This window comes from Piliocolobus tephrosceles, chromosome 16 (assembly GCF_002776525.5).
Source record: "Piliocolobus tephrosceles isolate RC106 chromosome 16, ASM277652v3, whole genome shotgun sequence".
Classification (NCBI taxonomy): Eukaryota; Metazoa; Chordata; class Mammalia; order Primates; family Cercopithecidae; genus Piliocolobus; species Piliocolobus tephrosceles.
Genome location: NC_045449.1, coordinates 20,305,409 through 20,325,719, shown reverse-complemented (window position 1 = coordinate 20,325,719; position 20,311 = coordinate 20,305,409).

Here is a 20,311-nt window from a genome sequence, read left to right as displayed (position 1 = left end):
CAGGCTTCCAGCCTCTCTGTGATCAGAGGAGGGAAGGGATCTGGCAACCAACAGACAATCAGGGCAAGCAGAAATATTCTTGCCTGCAGGGGGTGTGGCATATGACATAATGCCAGTCCATTGGTACCAAGGCTGAGGCAAAGCATCTAGAGGATGACGGGCCCCAGAGCCAGGCAGACCAAGAATGGATGGACAGTGAGTAGATGGTTGGGTGATAGATGGAGGGGTAGATGAATGGGTGGGTGGGTAAGTGGGTGGATGGATGTGTGGATGGGTGAGAGAATGGTTATTAGCAATACCAGCTCATCTGCCATCACTAATACCAGCACATCATGCTAAAATTAAAAGCTCCTTTGTCTTGGAAAGAGCTTGTCTGAGGGTTGAGGGAGATACTTGTAGACCATTACACATGGAGTCAGGTGGGAGATCTGGCTGGGTGAGATTCTATCATTTTCTGAATTAGGGAGAAGGTGGAACCCAGGAGTTGAAAGAGGGGGCCCCTTGAGAGGTTTGTTCCTGAAAGTTGTCCTGATTCAGGAGGAAACTTGATGATGGGGTCGCACATTGTGTGTGGAGATGCTGAGACTGCAGGAATAAGCCTCTGCATGGCCACTCTGGAATCTAGGAAAGGAGAGCCAGGGCATACAAATGTATTGGTGTTTCATCTGCCAACTAAGATAAAAAGTCCAACTAGGTGCCCTGGACTAGGTCGTCTCATTTAAACTTCCCAGCAAGCCATGAGGAGAGAACCTGCATCCTGTTCACGTGGAGCCACTGCCCTTTGGAGATATGATGTCATCCACACCGTGCTCAATGAGGGTGACCCAGGCAGACGGGCCACTATCTTCACAGGACCCGAGTTCAGAGGAGGGGGATGAGAAAGTGCACACGTAACAAGAAACTCTGTGACCAGACTATTGGTGCACACACAGGCGACGCACCCAGCCCCAATGCGGAGAACCTGCAAGGCTCTCTTGAAGAAGGAGATGTGGACTGGGGCCTGAAAGATGAGGAGCTTTGCAAGGGGCACAGCCTGCAGGCCCCAAGGGATCGGGGCCTCATGGTCTCTGACCTCAGCTCCCACTACTCCTCCCCTTTCTCACTCCACTCCAGCCACATGGGCCTCCTGCTGGTCCTTGTATCTGCAAAGCTGCTCCCACCTCAGAGGCTATGCCCTCTGCCCAGAACACTCTTCCCCCAGATATGTTCATGGCTCCCTCCCTCACCTCCTTCAGGTCAGTGCCCAGTGATCCCCTTCTGGATGAGGCCTTCCTTCCCAGTTCTCCCCTGCCCAACATTTAAATTACTACCTCCTCCACTTCTGATCCCCTTACCTGCCCTATTTTTTCCAGCCATTGATTTCTTCTTACACGATGTATGATTTATTTATTTTATCTGGTTTATTATTAATTGTCTCTCCCAGCTAGAATACAAGCTGCATGAGGGCAGGAGTTTATTTTGTTCATTGCAGAATCCCAGCATGTGTATCAGTGCCTGGCACACATTTAGTGCTCAAAACATTTGTTGGATGGGTGGGTGGGTGAATTGGTGGATGGGTGTGTGGATGGGTGGGTGGATGGATGGATAGGTAAATGGATGAATGAATGGATGAGTGAATTAGTGGATAGGTGGGTGGATGGTGGGTGGGCGGATGGATGGATGGATGGGTGGGTGAACGGCTGGGTGGATGACTGGCTGGGTGGATGGATGGATGGATGGGTGAGTGAACGGCTGGGTGGATGACTGGCTGGGTGGATGACTGGGTGGATGGGTGGGTGGATAGATGATTGGGTGGATGGATGGGTAGATGAGTGGGTGGATGGATGGATGGATGGGTGTGGGTGAATGGCTGGGTGGATGAGTGGGTGGATGGATGGATGGGTGGGTGGATGAATGGGTGGATGGATGGCTGGGTGGATGGTTGGATGAGTAGGTGGGTGGGTGGGTGGTTTGGTGGATGAGTGGATGGATGGATGGCTGAGTGAATCGCTAGAACAGTGAGAGGGAGAGGGCTCCAGGTGGGCTAACCAGCATGAGCAAAGGTCTAGAGATGAGAGAGTCATGCCATCCTTGAGGAATCGAATGAAGATGAGTGAGGCTGGCGGGGGAAGGTCAAGGGATGAGACTGGAGAGGTGGAATGGCTGGATGATGGAGGGCCCTGAAGTGTGGTAGAGATTGTTAGCAGTTCAATGGGTTTTCACTCATGGGCACACAGCTGCACCTCCTGCCACCCACACAGCAGGTGGGGCCTGAGGTCTGCATTCTGCAAGGAGCATGGATATGGGCTCTCTCCAGGCTCTCTCTTTCCCGTTCCACTGTTGAATACCATTGGTTACTAGGCCTTGGGAAGGGTGAATCTACTAACTATAAAGAACACAGGTTTCCAAATTACTGCATTCAGCTTTTCAGGAGAAAAGCCACAGGCCACTAATGAGCTCTCACTCTGGCTTGTTATGTGAGAAATACATCTCTGTGGTTTTTTCATCATTCTGCATTTTGGGGTCTATTTGTTACAGCAGATAGTGTGCACTAATGAACACCTCAAAATAGAGTGCTGCCGTAACTTGAAACCTCAAATATGTACCATTGGCTTAGTGGCCAGGCAGCAGGGAACATGGAAATCGATGTTGCAGAATGGAAAGTGGGAGACTCATGTCATGCAGAGGTAAAATGTTTGTTAGAGCTGTAGCCTACAATAGCTTGAAGGGCAGACTGGGAGAAGTAACCCTGTAGCTCCAGAGAAAGGAGGCCGAGTGAGCACAATAAAAATACATGTTAGGCGGGGCACAGTGGCTCATGTCTGTAATCCCAGCACTTTGGGAGGCCGAGGCGGGCAGGTAATGAGGTCAAGAGATCGAAACCATCCTGGCCAACATGGTGAAACCCCGTCTCTACCAAAAATACAAAAATTAGCTGGGCATGGTGGCGCATGCCTGTAGTCCCAGATACTCAGGAGGCTGAGGCAGGAGAATCGCTTGAAACCGAGAGGCGGAGGTTGCAGTGAGCCGAGATCGTGCCACTACACTCCAGCCTGAAGACAGAGCGAGACTCCATCTCAAAAAAAAACGAAAAGAAAAATATGTTAGTCATTCCTTTGATGTACGGTAAGGTATTGTGAGATAGAGACGCACTCAAGCAAGATGTAAACAGTGTGGAAACAGAAGAAAAGGAAATACGAAGAGTTTGAGGCCTTGCGGTGTTGGAAAAGTGAACTGCGAATGGATCTCAAATAGCAGGAAATAAAAATGAAAAGGTTTTAAGTAGCAACGGCTTATTAAAACTCTCAGGTCTACAGACAAAGGCCTTAATCCTGCAGCAAGGACCAAATGAAGTGGGTGGTCTTGCCCCACTAATTGTTGAGATGTTCTCAAGGTCAGTGTCAGTAAATAGAGAGACAGGCAGCAGAGACAGAGACATGGGAGATGAGGAAGCTAAGAAATAAAGCTGCTGGAAGATGATAGTAGAAAAGTATCACGGGTGTGGTCACATGGAACTTATTGGAAGGAAAACTCCCTAAAATCTGGAGGGAATTGTATTGCCAAAGCCACCACAAGCCTGTCATTGTAGAACAAGCCTTGGGTCTCCACCCTTGTACAGGCAGGAAAAGAACTGCAAAAACCATGTGGTCCCCACCTCAGATGTCGCCATGGAGAAAACTGGATGAGGAGAGGCCTCCCAGAAAGCAGAGTTGGGAAATCCCTCCATGAGTAGGACAGCGAGCTTTACAACATCGCCAGTCAGATTCTGCAATTGTGGGGTGGGGGCTGCTGTGTGTCCCTGTTCCCACTTTCCTAATGACAGCTTTAACTGCCCCCAGCCAGTTCAGAGGGAGCAGGAACTGGATTTTACTTGGAGATCCCAGGATGGTCATAGCAGAGAGCATGGCATGTTCCAGGAGGTGCAGGGCCACAGGCAGAGACAGATGGGGTTTGGGTCATCCCTCCGGGGGAGGGTGTGATAGAAGAAAGAGCACACTGCTATCTCGTTGCCAGAAAGACAGACTGTTGCTGAGACTCATAGTGAGTCATTAAAAATCAATTTTCTGACCTCCCTGGATACACAGACTATTTCATAGTCTCCCCCTGCAGTCAGTCGTGAGCAGAGGTGGACTGAGGCTTCTAAGAGTGGGAGGGCCCCTCCCTGACCTCTGCTTCCCCTTAACTGGCTGGATACAGAAGGGGAACAAGACAGTTGGAGCTTGGGTCCCTGAGTCACTGCATGGAGGACAGCTGTCCACTGGCAAGAGACACCTGCTTCACACCACAGTGAGGAAGAACCAGACTGAACTGCATCTCAACTATGAAGCATTTCTCAGCCCGTTTGTTCCAGCAGCTGACAACGCCCTGACAAACACACAGGCCATGGCCAGGGATCTAGAGTTGATGCTGAGGCTCCACTAGAAGATTCTAAGCAGAGAAGCAGTATGGTTATATTTCTTGTTTTAAAAGAATTATTGTGGCTGGGCCAGGCACAGTGGCTCACGCCTGTAATGCCAACACTTTGGGAGGCTGAGGTGGGAGGATTACTTGAGCCCAGAAATTGGAGACCAGCCTGGGTGACACAGTGAACCTCTCTCTGAAAAAAAGAAAAGAAAAAATTTATAACTGTGGCTGGGATGTGGAGAAAGGATGGGAGGGATGAAGGCTAGAGGTACAAAGGCAGATTACGAGGCCATGGCAGATGCTAGGTGAGATAGGATGACTCTCTCTTGCACTACAGTTGGGGCAGTAAGGAGAGAGAAAATGGGTAGGTTTGAGAGCTGACAAGTGGCAGGGTCAGGACTCGAACCTGGGTCTGCCTGGGCAGAAGGGAGCGTGTTGAGGTGTGTGTGGTGTATTATATGCATGGCCCCCAGACTCCATCTCTGCTGTGGCCAAGTCAGTCCAGAGTCCAGCACTCCTCACTTGACCTTTTGGCCTGACTGCTATCTTGCCCCCTGTAGGCTCCACGCAGCAGCCAGAAAGATCTTTCTAAAACCTCAATCACATCATGTCTCTCTCCTGCTCAAAAGTTCCCAATGCCCTCTTATTTACTACATGAAGGATAAAACCCAAGGGCCCCAGTGCTGCTTCTGCTTACCCAAGTCCCTTCATCACACTTCAGCTGCACTGACTTTGTTTACGTTCGTCTACTCTTTCAAGCTTATTCCTGCCTCAGGGCCTTTGCACATGTGTTCCCTCTACCTGAAATGTTCTTCTACATATTCTCCTAGTTTGACCTTCCTTATCATTCATGTCTGTTTTAGTTAAAGACATGTTTAGTTGCTAGAAAAACCTAACTCACAAGGCATTTCATTTACCTCATGTATCATGAAGCCTGGAGGATGAAGGTCCAGAGTTTGTGCAATGGTGCAATGATGTCACCAAAGACCTAGGCTCTTCTCATCTTCCCTCTGCAGCATCCTTGCCGTGTTGTTTTTTGTCCTCATGCTTCTTGCCTCATGGTCACAAAATGGCTGCTATGCCTCCAGGCATCACATCCATATTCCAGACACTGCCTTCCCTGGCCTCCCCATCTAACGCTGGCTCCCTAGGCACTCTATCCCATTACCCCCTCTTATTTTGATCCCATATGACTACTTGGAAGTTTCTTACTTGTTTCCTTGCTTGCTGACAACCTCCTATCACTTCAGTAAAAGCCCCCCTAGGGCAGGGGCTTTGATTTCCATCTTGTTTTCCATCTTGTTCATTGCCAAATTGCCAGATTGCCAAATTGCCATAGCAATTTCATTTCCATCTTGTTTACTGCCAAAGCCCAGCCCTGGCACAGTATCTGGCACATAAGAAATGCTCAATAAATATTTGTAGACTGCATGAATAATAAAGTCCCCCAGCTGGCATGGTGCCAGAAGCAGGACTCAAACCCCAGCCTCCCATCTCATGGGCCTGGGCATTTCCTAGTGTATCCTGGCGCCTCCTTGCCAACTCTCTGTGAGGAATCCAGGCAGTCCTGAGCAGCAGCCAAACCCTCGGCAGTCTCCAGCCACACGAACACGGAGCTTGTGTTTTGAGGTCCTGTGGAGAGAGGGAGAATCCCACCACCAGGGTTGAGGGAGCGCTTCCTGCTCACAGGTGAGCATGTCCTCAGAGGCGCGCCGGCTGGCAGGCGTGTGTAGTGCAAAGCCCCAGGTTTAATGGCAGCCCTTGCCTGCTGGGAAAGACCCTCCCTCTTCAAGGATCTTCCAGTCACCTGTGTAGGTGAAGTAGGGCTCAGCTCCAGGCCAGCACGCACCTAACTCCAACAAATGCAGAGCCCAGGCGCCGAGATGTAGGGCGGCAGCCAAGTCTATCTAGAATTTTATTATCTGCTTTGGTTTTGGTCTTCATTGTATTTACTTTTGCAGTTACCTGCACATGATACAGGTGTTCCATTTAGGTGGCTGCATAGAACTTCCTTCTTAAAATTAACTATTTATTTTTTGAGATGGAGTTTCACTCTGTCTCCCAGGCTGGAGTACAGTGGCACAATCACAGCTCACTACCGCCTCAACTTTTAGGGCTCACACAATCCTCCTGCCTCAGCCTCCTGAGTAGCTGGGACTACAGGCATGCACTACCACTCCTGGCTAATTTTTTTGATATTTTGTAGAGACAGGGTCTCCCTATGGTGCCTGGGTTTGTCTTCAACTCCTGGACTCAAGCAATCCACCTGCCTCAGCCTCCCCAAGTGCTGGGATTACAGGCGTGAGCCACCATGCCCAGCCAGTTTCCCTTTTAAATAATATGTTTCAGTGTTCAAAGAGTGAACCCACTTAAGAACAATATTAGGAGTAGGTGAAGGGTCCAGCATGATGGCAGGGCTCATTTCTAAGCAGAGAGAGGAGGTGCAGAAGCAGGGGCGGCTATTCAGGACCACTGCAACCTCACGATGTCACTGGGGCCAGAGCCCAAACCACTTACTCCTCGTCCAGTGCCTGTCAGCCCTAAGATCAGAGATGCCTGGGTCAGTCTTGGGCCAGATGACCCGTGCAGCTGACCACCATCACACCATCCATGGCAACATGTTCCACGTGGACAGGCTGCCTTCCAGAAATGGCCTGTCCTGCTGAGGTCGTGTTAGTTTCCAGGGGCAGGGAGGAGGGTGGTGCTGCAACAAGTTTCCACGCCTGCCCCCCTGGGTGCCCTGGCACAAGCATACAAGTGACAAGGGGCAGCACTCATAGCCCTGGAAACAAGACCCTCTGTGCTTTCCACAGGAGCTCCACCTGCACTGGAGAGTAAGGACAGCCAGGCCCCACAGCTGCACAGCCAGGAGGGAACCAGGCGCTGCTCACAAAATGCCTGCGTTTCCATATGAGCATTGCTTTTAGAGTTTACTGCACAACGGCCGGGCGCGGTGGCTCACACCTATAATCCCAGCACTTTGGGAGGCCGAGGTGGGTGGATCATGAGGTCAGGAGATCGAGACCATCCTGGCTAACACAGTGAAACTCTGTCTCTACTAAAAAAAAAAAATACAAAAAATTAGCCGGGCGCGGTGGCGGGCACCTGTAGTCCCAGCTACTTGGGAGGCTGAGGCAGGAGAAGGGTGTGAACCCGGGAGGCGGAGCTTACAGTGAGCCGAGATCGCACCACTGCACTCCAGCCTGGGCCACAGAGCAAGACTCCATCTCAAAAAAAAGGAAAAAAAAAAAAAAAAGAGATAATCTGGAGTCTTGCCATAGCATGATCAACATATCGAGGCCCCCTGCCACTTTTTCCTAAGATGATGACGCTTTCTATTTTTCTTGAGGTTTATGATGGCATCAAATGGAGATGGAAGGAAGGGTCATGACTGGGCCTTGGCCAGGGGTGACCAGTAAGACTGACAGTGCTCCTTTCTGCTGGGATTCCCCAGGAAGGTATTCTGCTAATCCCAAAAGCAATGTGGTGAGGTTTCCAGATTGATAGATCACTGAAGATTACATATTAGAGCTTCCTCACTCCATCCTGGTTGACAGAACAAGACTCCATCACATGACACTTAATACAAAAAAAAGAATTTACTGCACAAGTAAGCCTAGCATAAAGCAGTGCTTATAAGTGTTAGCTGAAAGAAAGACTTTTGAATGAAAAAAATGGAGAAAATTACACCTTTTTTTTTCATTAAAAAATGGTTAGCTGGGTGTGGTGGGGCACACCTGTAGTCCAGCCACTCGGGAGGCTGAGGCAGGAGGATCGCTTCAGCCCAGGAGTTCTGGGCTGTAGTGTGCTATGCCAATCAGGTGTTCACACTAAGTTCAGCATCAACATGGTGGCCTCCTGGGAGCAGGGGACCACCAGGTTGACTAAGGAGGGGTGAACCGGCCTCTGCTGGAAACGGAGGTCAAAACTCCCGTGCTGATTAGTAGTAGGATCGTGCCTGTGAAGAGCCACTGAACTCTAGCCTGAGCAACACAACGAGACCCCATCTCTAAAAAAAAGAGGGGGAAAAAAAAAGAAAAATGAAAAATGAAAATTAAAAAATAAAAATAATAAATGTATCACATCACTCCCCTCCTAAACTCATTTTGGTCCCTGTAGCCGAAGGATGTCAGAGGACAGCTCAGTGCTTCTCCCTACAACACATACTACCCTGTCTCAGCTGACCCCAGGATGGGCAGAAACCCAATCTGAGCTTATACCTAGGAGAGCAATTCCACCAGAAACACCGAGAACATTCCAGAACAGATAAGGATGGGAGTTTGCTGGGAGGATACACTGACCTGACAGGCACTGGCCCACTCTATAGATAGCAGTCTCTGACTGGGCCTCCCCTGTTCTCTCTGGGGAACCCTGGGCTCCCCTCACAGTCTCTCAGGAAACCCCTACCCGCCATCACCTTCCTTTTTCTTTTCTTTTTTTCTTTTTTTTTTTTTTTTTGAGACAGAGTATGAAAAAGTCAGGCTGGAGTACAGTGGTACAATCTCAGCCCACTGCGAATCTCTGCCTCCTGGGTTCAAGCCATTCCCATGTCTCAGCCTCCTGAGTAGCTGGGATTACAGGCGCATGTCACCACGTCCGGGTAATTTTTGTATTTCTAGTAGAGTTTCACCATATTGGCCGGCTGGTCTCGAACTCCTGACCTCAAGTGATCTGCCCGCCTTGGCCTCAGAAAGTGTTGGGATTACAGGCGTGAGTCACTACCTTACCCAGCCACCTTCCTCCTTAACTCTCACCCACCACCAGTGCCTGGCACAATCCCCCGTACAGAGGACCAAGCTGGAGGAAACCTTCATAATTCAACTTTTTTTTTTTTTTTTGAGACGGAGTCTTGCTCTGTCGCCCAGGCTAGAGTGCAGTGGCACGATCTTGGCTCACTGCAAGCTCCGCCTCCCAGGTCATGCCATTCTCCTGCCTCAGCCTCCCGAGTAGCTGGGACTACAGGCTCCTGCCACCATGCCTGGCTAATTTATTATTATTATTATTATTTTAGTAGAGACGGGGTTTCACCGTGTTAGCCAGGATAGTCTCCATCTCCTGACCTCGTGATCCGCTAGCTTCGGCCTCCCAAAGTGCTGGGATTACAGGCGTGAGCCACCACGCCTGGCAATTCAACTCCTTTTTAAAGGAGAGAAACTGAGGCCCCAAGGTGGGGTGACAGGTTAGTTAGGGGGAGGTGGGACAGAGACCCCGGTGTTCTGAGCCTCAATGCAGGACTCCTGGCTGCAATGAATGCATGTGTGCTAGACCTGGGAGGCCTCTAGCAGCAGGAAGGAAGCAGGAAGAGCCAGCAGCCTGGCAGGGCAGTACAGAGGCAGCCGCCCTGGCCTCACTAATGCACAGGCCCAAGGGGGTGCCTGACAGCAACTCCAGGTTGTGCCCAACCCAGGCTGCTGTAGACCAGTTCAAAAATGTGCAATGTCAACACAGCTCTGACTCCCACCACTCTGAGCTGCCAGGGAAAGTTCCAGAGTGATCTGGCTTGGAGCCTGTGTCTGGGTGAGGAGAAAGTGGCTCCAGGCAGGAGCTGACAGAGGTGACGAATCTACTCCCTTCTACTGAACTTTCAGACAATAGAGACGCAGGTGTGAGGGTGACAGGGCCCCACTGCTCCCCTCAAGATGGGGGTGCTGAGGTCTGGAAGACTCTTGGGGCCTGTTAGGAGGGCCTTTGTAACCTCCTAATCTCATCCACTCCCAAGCCAGGCATGCAGGCCCTGGACCCAAGGGCTCGCTACACTGAAACTCCTTGCTCCAAGTCACCTGCCTGAATGTCTCCACACGATACACCGCCTCTGATGGCCACGGGGTTTCTCCTTACTTTTGGGCTGATGTTCTCACTCTGTCACTTTGCAGTGGGTTGAATGGTGACCGTCAAAGTGACATGCCCAAATCCTAATTCCTAGAACCCATGAGTGCCACTATATTTGGAAAAATATCTTTGTAAACATACTTAGGCTAAGAATCTTTCATGATGATGTTGATTATTTTGAGATGAGATCTCACTCTGTCGCCCAGGCTGGAGTGCAGTGGTGTGATCTCAGCTCACTGCAGCCTCGACCTCCTGGGCTCGAGATCCTCCCACCTCAGCCTCCCAAAGTGCTGGGATTACAGGTGTGAGCCAGCACACCTGGTCAGGTTAAGGATCTTGAGATGAGGAGATCATCCTGGATTATCCAGGTGGCCCCTAAATCCAACAAGTGTCTATACGAGGGAGGCAGAGGGAGAGTTGAGACCAAGAAGTCTGATGTGCGACCATGAGGCAGAGCTTGGTGTGACGAGGCCACAGATCCAGGCAGGCCGCAACCGGAAGTGGGAGAGGGAGGGAACATCTCCAGAGCCTCTTGGGGAACATGGCCTGCCCAGCACCCTGATTTCATTCTTCTGAACACATGCTTGCTGTCTGAAGTCACCCCATTTGTGGTCATTTGACAGTGGCCACAGAAGCTAAGACCTGTCAGCCCCCAATCCATGGAAGCAAATCCCCAATCATTCCCATGCCCCAAGCTGTTCTCCCTCCCTGACATCTTTCTTGCCTCTCTCTTCCTGCATACCATCCTACTTCTTCTGACTCCGCCTTCTCAGGCCACGCAAGTCCAGGAGGCCTGGGGACCTGTGTCCCCTCATCTCCACCAATTCCTATCTTCTCAGGCATTTTCTTTTCTGTTTTTTTTTTTTTTTTTTCTTTTCCCGAGATGGAGTCTTGCTCTGTCAGCCAGGCTGGAGTGCAGTGGCATGATCTTGGCTCACTGCAACCTCGGCTTCCCGGGTTCAAGCGATTCTTCTGCCTCAGCCTCCCGAGTAGCTGGGACTACAGGCGCCTGCCACCACGCCCGGCTAGTTTTTGTATTTTTAGTAGAGACGGAGTTTCACCATGTTGGCCATGCTGGTCTCGAACTCCTGACCTCATGATCTGCCCGCCTCGGCCTCCCAAAGTGCTGGGATTACAGGCGTGAGCCACAACACCCGACCTCTTCTCAGGCATTTTCTCCCAACTCCAACCCCAAACCAACCAGATGAGATGCAGCCTCAAAAGACAGCTTCTTACTCCATCCAGAAGAGCAGAGACGCCTTGGGCGCTGGCAGGGAGGCAAGGGCTGGTGGGACAGGCATTTGTTCCCGGCTCTGCTGCGAGCTTGCAGTGGGGCCCCGGGGTCATCTTAGGACCTCCCTGGGCTTCGCTGGGTTTCCTCTGTGGAAATGGGAAGAGTCGCATCAGATCCCCCTGAGACCCCTCTGAGCTGCAGTGTTCTCTCTAAAGAATTGGAAGAAGTTTCTAGGAGTCCATGGGTTTCAGGATCTGTGAGATATGCTCCAAGTGCAAAACCCCACAGATAATTTGAAAGAGTTAGTATGAAGAAAAAGAATGTTGGCTGGGCACAGTGGCTCATGCCTGTAATCCTGGCACTTTGGGAGGCCAAGGCGGGCGGATCACGAGGTCAGGAGATTGAGACCATCCTGGTCAACACGGTGAAACCCCGTCTCTACTAAAATACAAAAAATTAGCCAGGCATGGTGGCGCGTGCTTGTAGTCCCAGCTACTCAGGAGGCTGAGGCAGGGGAATCGCTTGAAACCGGGAGGCAGAGGTTGCAGTGAGCTGAGATCGCGCCACTGCACTCCAGCCTGGGGGACAGAGCAAGAGTCTGTCTCAAAGGAGAAGGGAAGGGGAAGGGAGGAGAGGAGAGGGGAGGGGAGGGGAGAGAAGGGAAGGGGCAGCAGAGGGGAGGGGATGGGGAGCTGAGGGGAGGGGAGGGATGTTGGCTGGGTGCGGTGGCTCACGCCTATAATCCCAGCACTTTGGGAGGCCAAGGCAGGTGGATTACCCGAGGTCAGGAGTTTGACACCAGCCTGACCAATATGGTGAAACCCTGCCTCTACTAAAATCACAAAAACTAGCCAGGTGTGGTGGCATGCGCCTGTAGTCCCAGGTATTCGGGAGGCTGAGGCAATAGAATCACTTGAACCCGGGAGGCAGAGGTTGCAGTGAGCTGAGATCACACTGCTGCATTCTAGCCTGGGCGACAGAGCAAGACTCCGTCTCAAAAAAAAAAAAAAAAGAGAAAAAGAATGTTAAAATATCTCACTCAAATTCCTTTTTTCATTATTATTATACTTTAAGTTCTAGGGTACATGTACACAACATGCAGGTTTGTGACACAGGTATACATGTGCCATGTTGGTTTGCTGCACCCTTCAACTCGTCATTTACATTAGGTATTTCTTCTAATGCTATCCCTCCCCCAGCCCCCCACCCCCCCGACCAGCCCTGGTGTGTCATGTTCCCCGTCCTGTGTCCCTGTGTTCTCATTATTCAACTCCCACCTATGTCTCACTCATAAATTCTAATTGACTACATGAAATGACACTTTTTGGATATATATAGGATTAAGTAAAATATATTATTAAAATTAACTTCAGGCCAGGCGTGGTGCCTTATGCCTGTAATCCCAGAATTTTGGGAGGCCGAGGCAGGTGGATCACTTGAGGTCAGGAGTTTGAGACAAGCCTGGCAAACATGGCAAAACCCCATCTTTACTAAAAATACAAAAATTAGCCAGGTTTGGTGGCGCATGCACGTAATCCCAGCTACCTGCAAGGCTGAGGCCCAAGAATCGCTTAAACCCAGGAGGCAGAGGTTGCAGTGAGCTGAGATTGCGCCACTGCACTCCAGCCTGGGCGACAGAGCAAGACTGTCTTAAAAAGAAAAAATAATAATTTCACCTCCTTTTAAAGTGTTGCTACTGGAAAATTGTTTGTTTGTTTTGAAGACAGAGTCTTGCTCTGTCGCCCAGGCTGGAGTGCAGCGGCACGATCTCAGCTTACTGCAACCTCCGCCTCCTGGGTTCAAGTGATTTTCCTGCCTCAGCCTCCCGAGTAGCTGGGATTACAGGCACACGCTGCCACTCCCGGCTAATTTTTTTGTATTTTAGTAGAGACAGGGTTTCACCGTGTTGCCCAGGAGGGTCTCGAACTCCTGACCTAAAGTGATCCACCCGCCTCAGCCTCCCAATGTGCTGGGATTACAGGTGTAAGCCACCATGCCCAGCCACTACTGGAAAATTTTAAAGGACCTTTGTGAGTGGCACAGTATCTATCCTGTGGCTCTCTGCAGCGGTCTCCCTCATCTCTGTCCCAGTCATGCCGGGGCCCCTGGCATGTGCTCTATGGAATGATGTGTGGATGCTGCCCAGATATCTCCAGGACCTGCTATTTGTCAGTCCGGGCTGGGGAGGGAGACCAGCAAGGGGCCACAGAGTTCGGCTTAAGTGATACCCAGGTGAGCCTGGGGGTTCCCATGGCTGTGATGGATTTTGCTCTCATGGTCACTTTTTAAAATTTAGATGAAATTCACACAATGCACAATTAACCATTTTAGACTACAATTCAGTGGCATTTGGTGCCTCCACAATGTTGCACAGCCATTGCCTCTATCTACTTCCAAAACATTCTCATCCTCCAAAAGAAACCTCATTCCCCCCAGAACCCATCCCCATTTTCCCTCCCACCCCCAGCCCCTGGCAGTCACACATCTGGTTTCTGTCTCTGTGGATGTGCTTGTTCTGGACATTTCCACATAGTTACACTCATACAATATTTTCTTTTGTGTCTGGCTTCTTTCACTTGGAAAAATGCTCTCAAGGTGCCTCCGCAAAGTCCATGGACCGGAGCTCCACTCCCCTTTAGCTGAATCACACTGCATCATGTGGCTTCACCTCCTTGTGTATATCCATGTATTCACGGACACCTGGGTGGATGCCCCTCCTGGCAATGGTGAGTGGGGTGCACAACCTCTGAGCAAAACCTACGAGACCACCTGGGTGCTCTCAGTGATGGCTGGCCCTGCCCATTCCTTTTGCAACCTCTAGGAATCCATCATCCTACTGGGGTTCCCTTGTCCCTCCAGCCATCATCTAGGGCGGGACAGGATTGAACATAGCGTCAGACCTTCATTTCCATCGCCTTCCACTCAGAGTCAGCAATGTATCTGGCCCCAGCTCGGATCTGTGTGTCCTGCCCTCTGTGTCTTGGGCCTCAGGTTGCCAGGGAAGCTGCTCCCCTTCAGAACCCGTGAGCGTGGTCCTCCACCAGCCTGCTGCTCCCCAACCCGGGGACACAGAGCCATGTCCTCGCCCTGCACTGTCCTTGTCCCAAATCAACCTATTATCTCCAGCTCCCTCTCAGTCTTGCAGCTTCTCAGAAGAGGCACGGGTGAAGTGAGACAAGCCTGTCTTCATTTTGAGGACTTGATCCAACTGGGAACAGGCGTGCTAGGGGCTGAATTGTGTCCCCTTAGAATTCCTATGTTAAGGACCTAACTCCCAGGACCTCAGAATGGGACTGTATTTGGAAATGGGGCTTTTAGGAGGCAACGAAGGTGCAATGAGGCCATGGGATGGCATCTTAATCTGACAGAAAGGGTACGCGAGAACTCTCTGTGTCTGTCTCTCTCTGCCATGTGGGGACACAAGGCAGACATCTGCCTTCAGCAGGAACGGGATCTGCCAGCACCTTGATTTTGCACTTCAGCCTGCAGAACTGAGCAGGAATTGTGTTGTTTTAATCACCCAGTCTGTGGTATTTGGCTAGGGCAGGCTCACACACCTCCTTACCTAGGTAGACACTTTCCCCACTCACTCCTAAGTATGTTCAGTGGTATCACCTGCCTAGCACTCATCTGAAAATATCTCATTCGTGACTGCCTGTCTCCCCAGACATGGGTTCCTTGCAGATGGGGCTGGCCCATGAGGCTGCCCTGGCTCCCAGCCTGGAGCACACATGCCGTAACTAGGAGTGGGCAGAAGGATGGACAGAAGGAGAGATGAAAAAGTGTCATGGGATGCATGGGCGCCTTCTAGAATCTGTTTCACATAACACACAGAATCTGTTAACTACCAGATCAACTGCTGTCATCTGGCCAAGGGTTCCCTGGAAGTGTCTGTGTGAGCAGGGGCCTCGCTGTGGAAATGCTGGACAAGAACAGGGCCCTGTTTGAGCAATAGGAGCCATAGCCTCTTGTGGCCACCATGAGACACTGGGCAGCGTGGGGAGGTGCCTCCACCCATGCACGTTTCCCAGTTCATGAAGTCAAAATGCTGCCAGATGTCTCACGTTCTGCATCGTTGTTGTCAGGATGACATAGGCTCTGCAGTGAGCTATAGGAAGTGAGGGGCTGCAATGATCAAACCATCTTTGCCTTGCTTGCCACACCCTCATGTGACCACCTGGGCCCAGTTTGCCCAAAACTCTCCCAATATTAAAACTAAAAATCCCATGCCCTGGGATTCCCCTCAGGCCCGGGCAAGCCAGGACGGCTGGTCACCCTTACACACGCCTGCTCTGTTTTGGCCCCTGCCTTAGATGAGGGGCTGGCCACATGGGTTATGGAAAGGAGAGGCCTCGTCCATTCATCCCTCCAACACCAGGTTTGCACAAGCACCCTCTACGGTTCTAGTAACAAATGCATCTCCAAGTCTGCACCACAAGCTCAGCACTCTTGCTGTTTCCATTCTCCACCAAGGCGGACACTAACATAAAATAGGGCCCATCTGTGCTTTCCCAGACTCACACTATAAAACTACGGGACCAGTGAGGAGTTCCATTCGCATCTTGGGGCAGTGGGCCGTGCTTGGGGTTCCCTAGGAGTACTGCCCATGCTTGCACCTTGGTGCCTTTCCCATGTCTGAGGTGGAGATGTTGATGTGGTGGGATAGATCAAGGCTCCCCAAGGACATCCTGGCTGCACGGTAGCCAGTGGCATTTTTGGCCAACAGCTGGGCTTCTCTGCTGCTGAGCCCTGTTCGGCTAGCTTTGGTCTCGCCAAGTGGAGAATGTCTGCAGAGAGTCCTTTAGAAGAGGGTTGTTTCAGCAATCTACTGTTGCATAACAAGTCACTTGGAAACCAGGGGCATCAAACCACAGCCATTTCATTCTGCCTGTGGAGTCTGTGTGGGGAATCTAGAGAGGGCACCACAAGAAGCAGAGGGCCCTGTCTCTGCTCAGCTGTGATGCTCACTAGAGCCTCGACACCTGGCCTCTCCACATGGCTTGGGCTTCTCCAGCACAAGACTTCAGACCTCCATCAGAGCACAGGGAGCTCCAGTGACAGAGCCTCTGTGGCCTTTCAGGAGCCAACCTTAAAAGTCATTCAGCATCACTTTCTCTATACCCTGCTGACTGAAGCAGTCATAGGCCCACTCAAATTCCCTGGGAGGGGACTTAGGCACCATCCTGAAGGAAGGAATGCTGAAGAGTTTGCTGCCATGCTTTTAAACCACAACAGGAGTACTGGGGGAGAAAAGAGTCTTCGTGTGTGAAAAAGGTGGGACACGGGAGGCTGAGAGAGAGAGGAGAAGAAAGTGAACAGGTGAGAAACAGAGGGTGGCCACCGTGGTAAGTTCTGGGATTTTGGAGAAAAAGCCGTGCTGTGATGTCACCATCCTCATCCATCTCCCTGGGCAACTTCCACCAAGTCCACACCATTTGTCATTGCTTCCAGCCTTGGATTTCTTTTTATCTCAATGATGGACCTATATATCTCAATATATAGGACCAACCTCCAAGGTGCCTGCCAGGTAAAGACTACCTCCATGAGGGTGGGGCAGGGCCAGCCCAGAGAGGCCTGGGGATGCCCAGATGGCAGTGTGGAGCCCTGAAATGAAGGAATAACGACTGGAACTTCGATTCACTGCACACACACTTGCCTCACTGTATGCTGAGGCTGAGGCTTCACTTTATTTTTTGAGACAGGGTCTCACTCTGCCACCCAGGCTGGAGTGCAGTGGTGCAGTCATAGCTCACTGCATCCTCCAGTTCCTGGGCTCAAGTGATCCTCTCACCTTGGCCTCCCAAAGTGCTGGGATTATAGGTGTGAGCCAGCTCCCCAGGCCCGAAGAATTTTTTTTTTTCTTTTTTTTTTTGAGACGGAGTCTTGCTCTGTCTCCCGGGCTGGAGTGCAGTGGCCGGATCTCAGCTCACTGCAAGCTCCGCCTCCCGGGTTCACGCCATTCTCCTGCCTCAGCCTCCCGAGTAGCTGGGACTACAGGCGCCCGCCACCTTGCCCGGCTAGTTTTTTGTATTTTTAGTAGAGACGGGGTTTCACTATGTTAGCCAGGATGGTCTCGATCTGCTGACCTCGCGATCCGCCTGTCTCCACCTCCCAAAGTGCTGGGATTACAGGCTTGAGCCACCGCGCCCGGCCCGAAGAATTTTTTAAGTCCTACATGTTATGGGCTGAGTTGTGTGCCCCTACCCCTTACCCTGACCCCAATTTAAATGTCACTATCTTAACCTCCCAGTACCTCAGAATGAGACTACATTTGGACTTTAAAAGAGAAAATTAAGTTAAAATGAGGCCATGAGAGTGGGTCCTAACCCGATTTGACACGTATCCATGTAAGAAGAACAGATTAGGGCTGGGCATGTTAGCTCATGTCTATAATCCCAGCACCGTGGGGGGCCAAGGCAGGTGGATCACCTGAGGTCAGTTGTTCAAAACCAGCTTGGCATTTAGAACGAGGAAACATTTTAGAATGAGGAAAGGTAGGAAAGGATACACATCAACCTTTCAATATTGTAAGGATCACAGCAGTGCAGGGCGGCTTGTGGAATTATTAACTCTTATGACATGTCACTGAAGAACAAGATCCCGTAGAGCGAAACTGCTTATCTGGGGAGAAACATTTAAGTTGCACATTAATGGGTGGGATGAGAACTACAGTCTCCAGTAACAGAAATTTTAAATGCACTGTTAATGAATTTTTTATAAGCAAATAAACTGTGACTTTTTTCCTTAGTAAATACACGTTATTAAGGCCACCTTTAAAAAAGAGCATCATATTCAAAATGTTCCATTTCACTCATGAGAAATTCAAATTTTGCATAAAACAAGATGTCATTTTTTAAAGAAACCTTGCCAAGGATAATTTTAGATGTACAGGCAACTCGTAAAAATAGGTTCTGTATAGCTTTCACCCTGGTTCCCTTGACATTAACATCACATAGTCATAGTACATGTCAAAACTAAGAACCAACATTGGCAGTTACTATTAACTGAACTCAAGACCCCATTCAGATTTCACCTTTTTTTTCCTTTTTTTTATGTGTGTGTGTTTTTTTCTTTTCTTTTTTCTTTTTTGAGACAGAGTTTCACTCCATCACTCAGGCTGGAGTGTAGTGGCATGATCTTGGCTCACTGCAACCTCCACCTCCCATGTCCAGGCGATTCTCCTGCCTCAGCTTCCCGAGCAACTGAGATTACAGGTGTGCACCTCCACGCCCAGCTAACTTTTTTCAGTATTTTTAGTAGAGATGGGGTTTCACCATATTGGCCAGGCTGGTCTCGAACTCGAGACCTTGTGATCCACCCGCCTCAGCCTCCCAAAATGCTGGGATTACAGGCGTGAGCCACCACACCCGGCCCAGATTTCACCTGTTTTTCCACAAATGTCCTCTGCTAGCATATTGCACTTAGCGAGATACCACTTTTAAATTTATCAGGTTTACAAAAAGAAAACATTTGCTAACAGACCATGCTGGCACAGCTGTGGGAATATAGGCGGTGTCATGTACTACTGGAGGGAGTGGAGAGCAGTCTGGCAACATTTATCAAAATAACAAGTGCCTACACTCTTTGACCCAGCAAGTTCTCGTCAGGAAATTATCCCAGTTTTATTTGCAATGGGTACCAGGAAATGGCGCAAACATGTTTATTGCAGCACTCTTTGAAAGAGTAAAAGACTGTCCAGAGACTGGCTGATACAATTATGGCATATCCAAACAATGCATTATCATGTACTGCTAAAACAAATCAGATATGCACTGATGCAGAGTCATCTTCAAGATACAATTAAGTGCAAAAACAAACAAACAAACAAGAAGTGGAGCAATGTGTATAATATGCATCCTCTGGGCCAAAGAAAACATTTGTTAATATATGTCTACTTTATATCCGCAGAGGATCCATAACAAAGGTACCAGAGATAGCCTGCAGAGGGTTTTGGACAGAGATGGAAAGAGCTAGGTCACAAGAAGATGGGCAAAAAAACCCCTTATTTTTCACTGTATATTGTTTTGTAATTTGAATTTTATACCATGTGAATATACTGCCCATTCAGACTTAAAATTCTACTTTTAAAATGCTCATTTTGATGCTTTTAGTGGTAAATTCAAACCTTTACGTGGAACTATTATACCTAAGACATTGTTTTGGAAGATTTGCCTTTCCCTGAATGCTACTACATGCTATAAGGAATAAAAACACGCTGAGTTTTTACTCCTCAAAACAGCCCTGCAAGACAGATGCTGTGTGAACGGCATCTGTTTTCTCCCCTACACCTGCCTTTCTATATGCTCCATGGTCAGGGCTGGAAGCCAGAGAACTACATTTCCCAGACTCCCTTGTCATCTGACTCAGCCAGTGGGAGGCACTGGTGGGAGTTTGGAAGTTATGAGATGGGGAAAGTGATTCCAATCTCTGGCTTCTGGTTGCACCCCAGGCCACACTGGTGGTTCCAGTTGTGTGTCAGTAGCACCAGGCAGCAAGTGCAGCTCCAGGCTCCTGCTCAGCAGCTGAGGAATCAGTTTCTGGAAACGAATTTTCCTTTTTTCCTTTTGCTCCTCCAGCCTTGTGGGGGTCATAGTAGCTACCTCCAGTTACTAGGCTTTGGGTGCCCTCTGTCCTCCCCTTGGTTCTCATGCCCTTCCAACACCTTTGTAAACAATGCTCGGTTTTAAATGGTTTTTCCTCTAATTACACACTGGCTAATATAGATAAAATTACTCATATTTTACAGGTGAGAAACTGAAATTCAAATAGAGAAAGTGACTTAACCAAAGGCAAGCTAAGTATCACCCTTGTCTCATCATGCTCCAGCCACCTTGGTCCTAACTTTATTGGAACACCCCAAGCCCA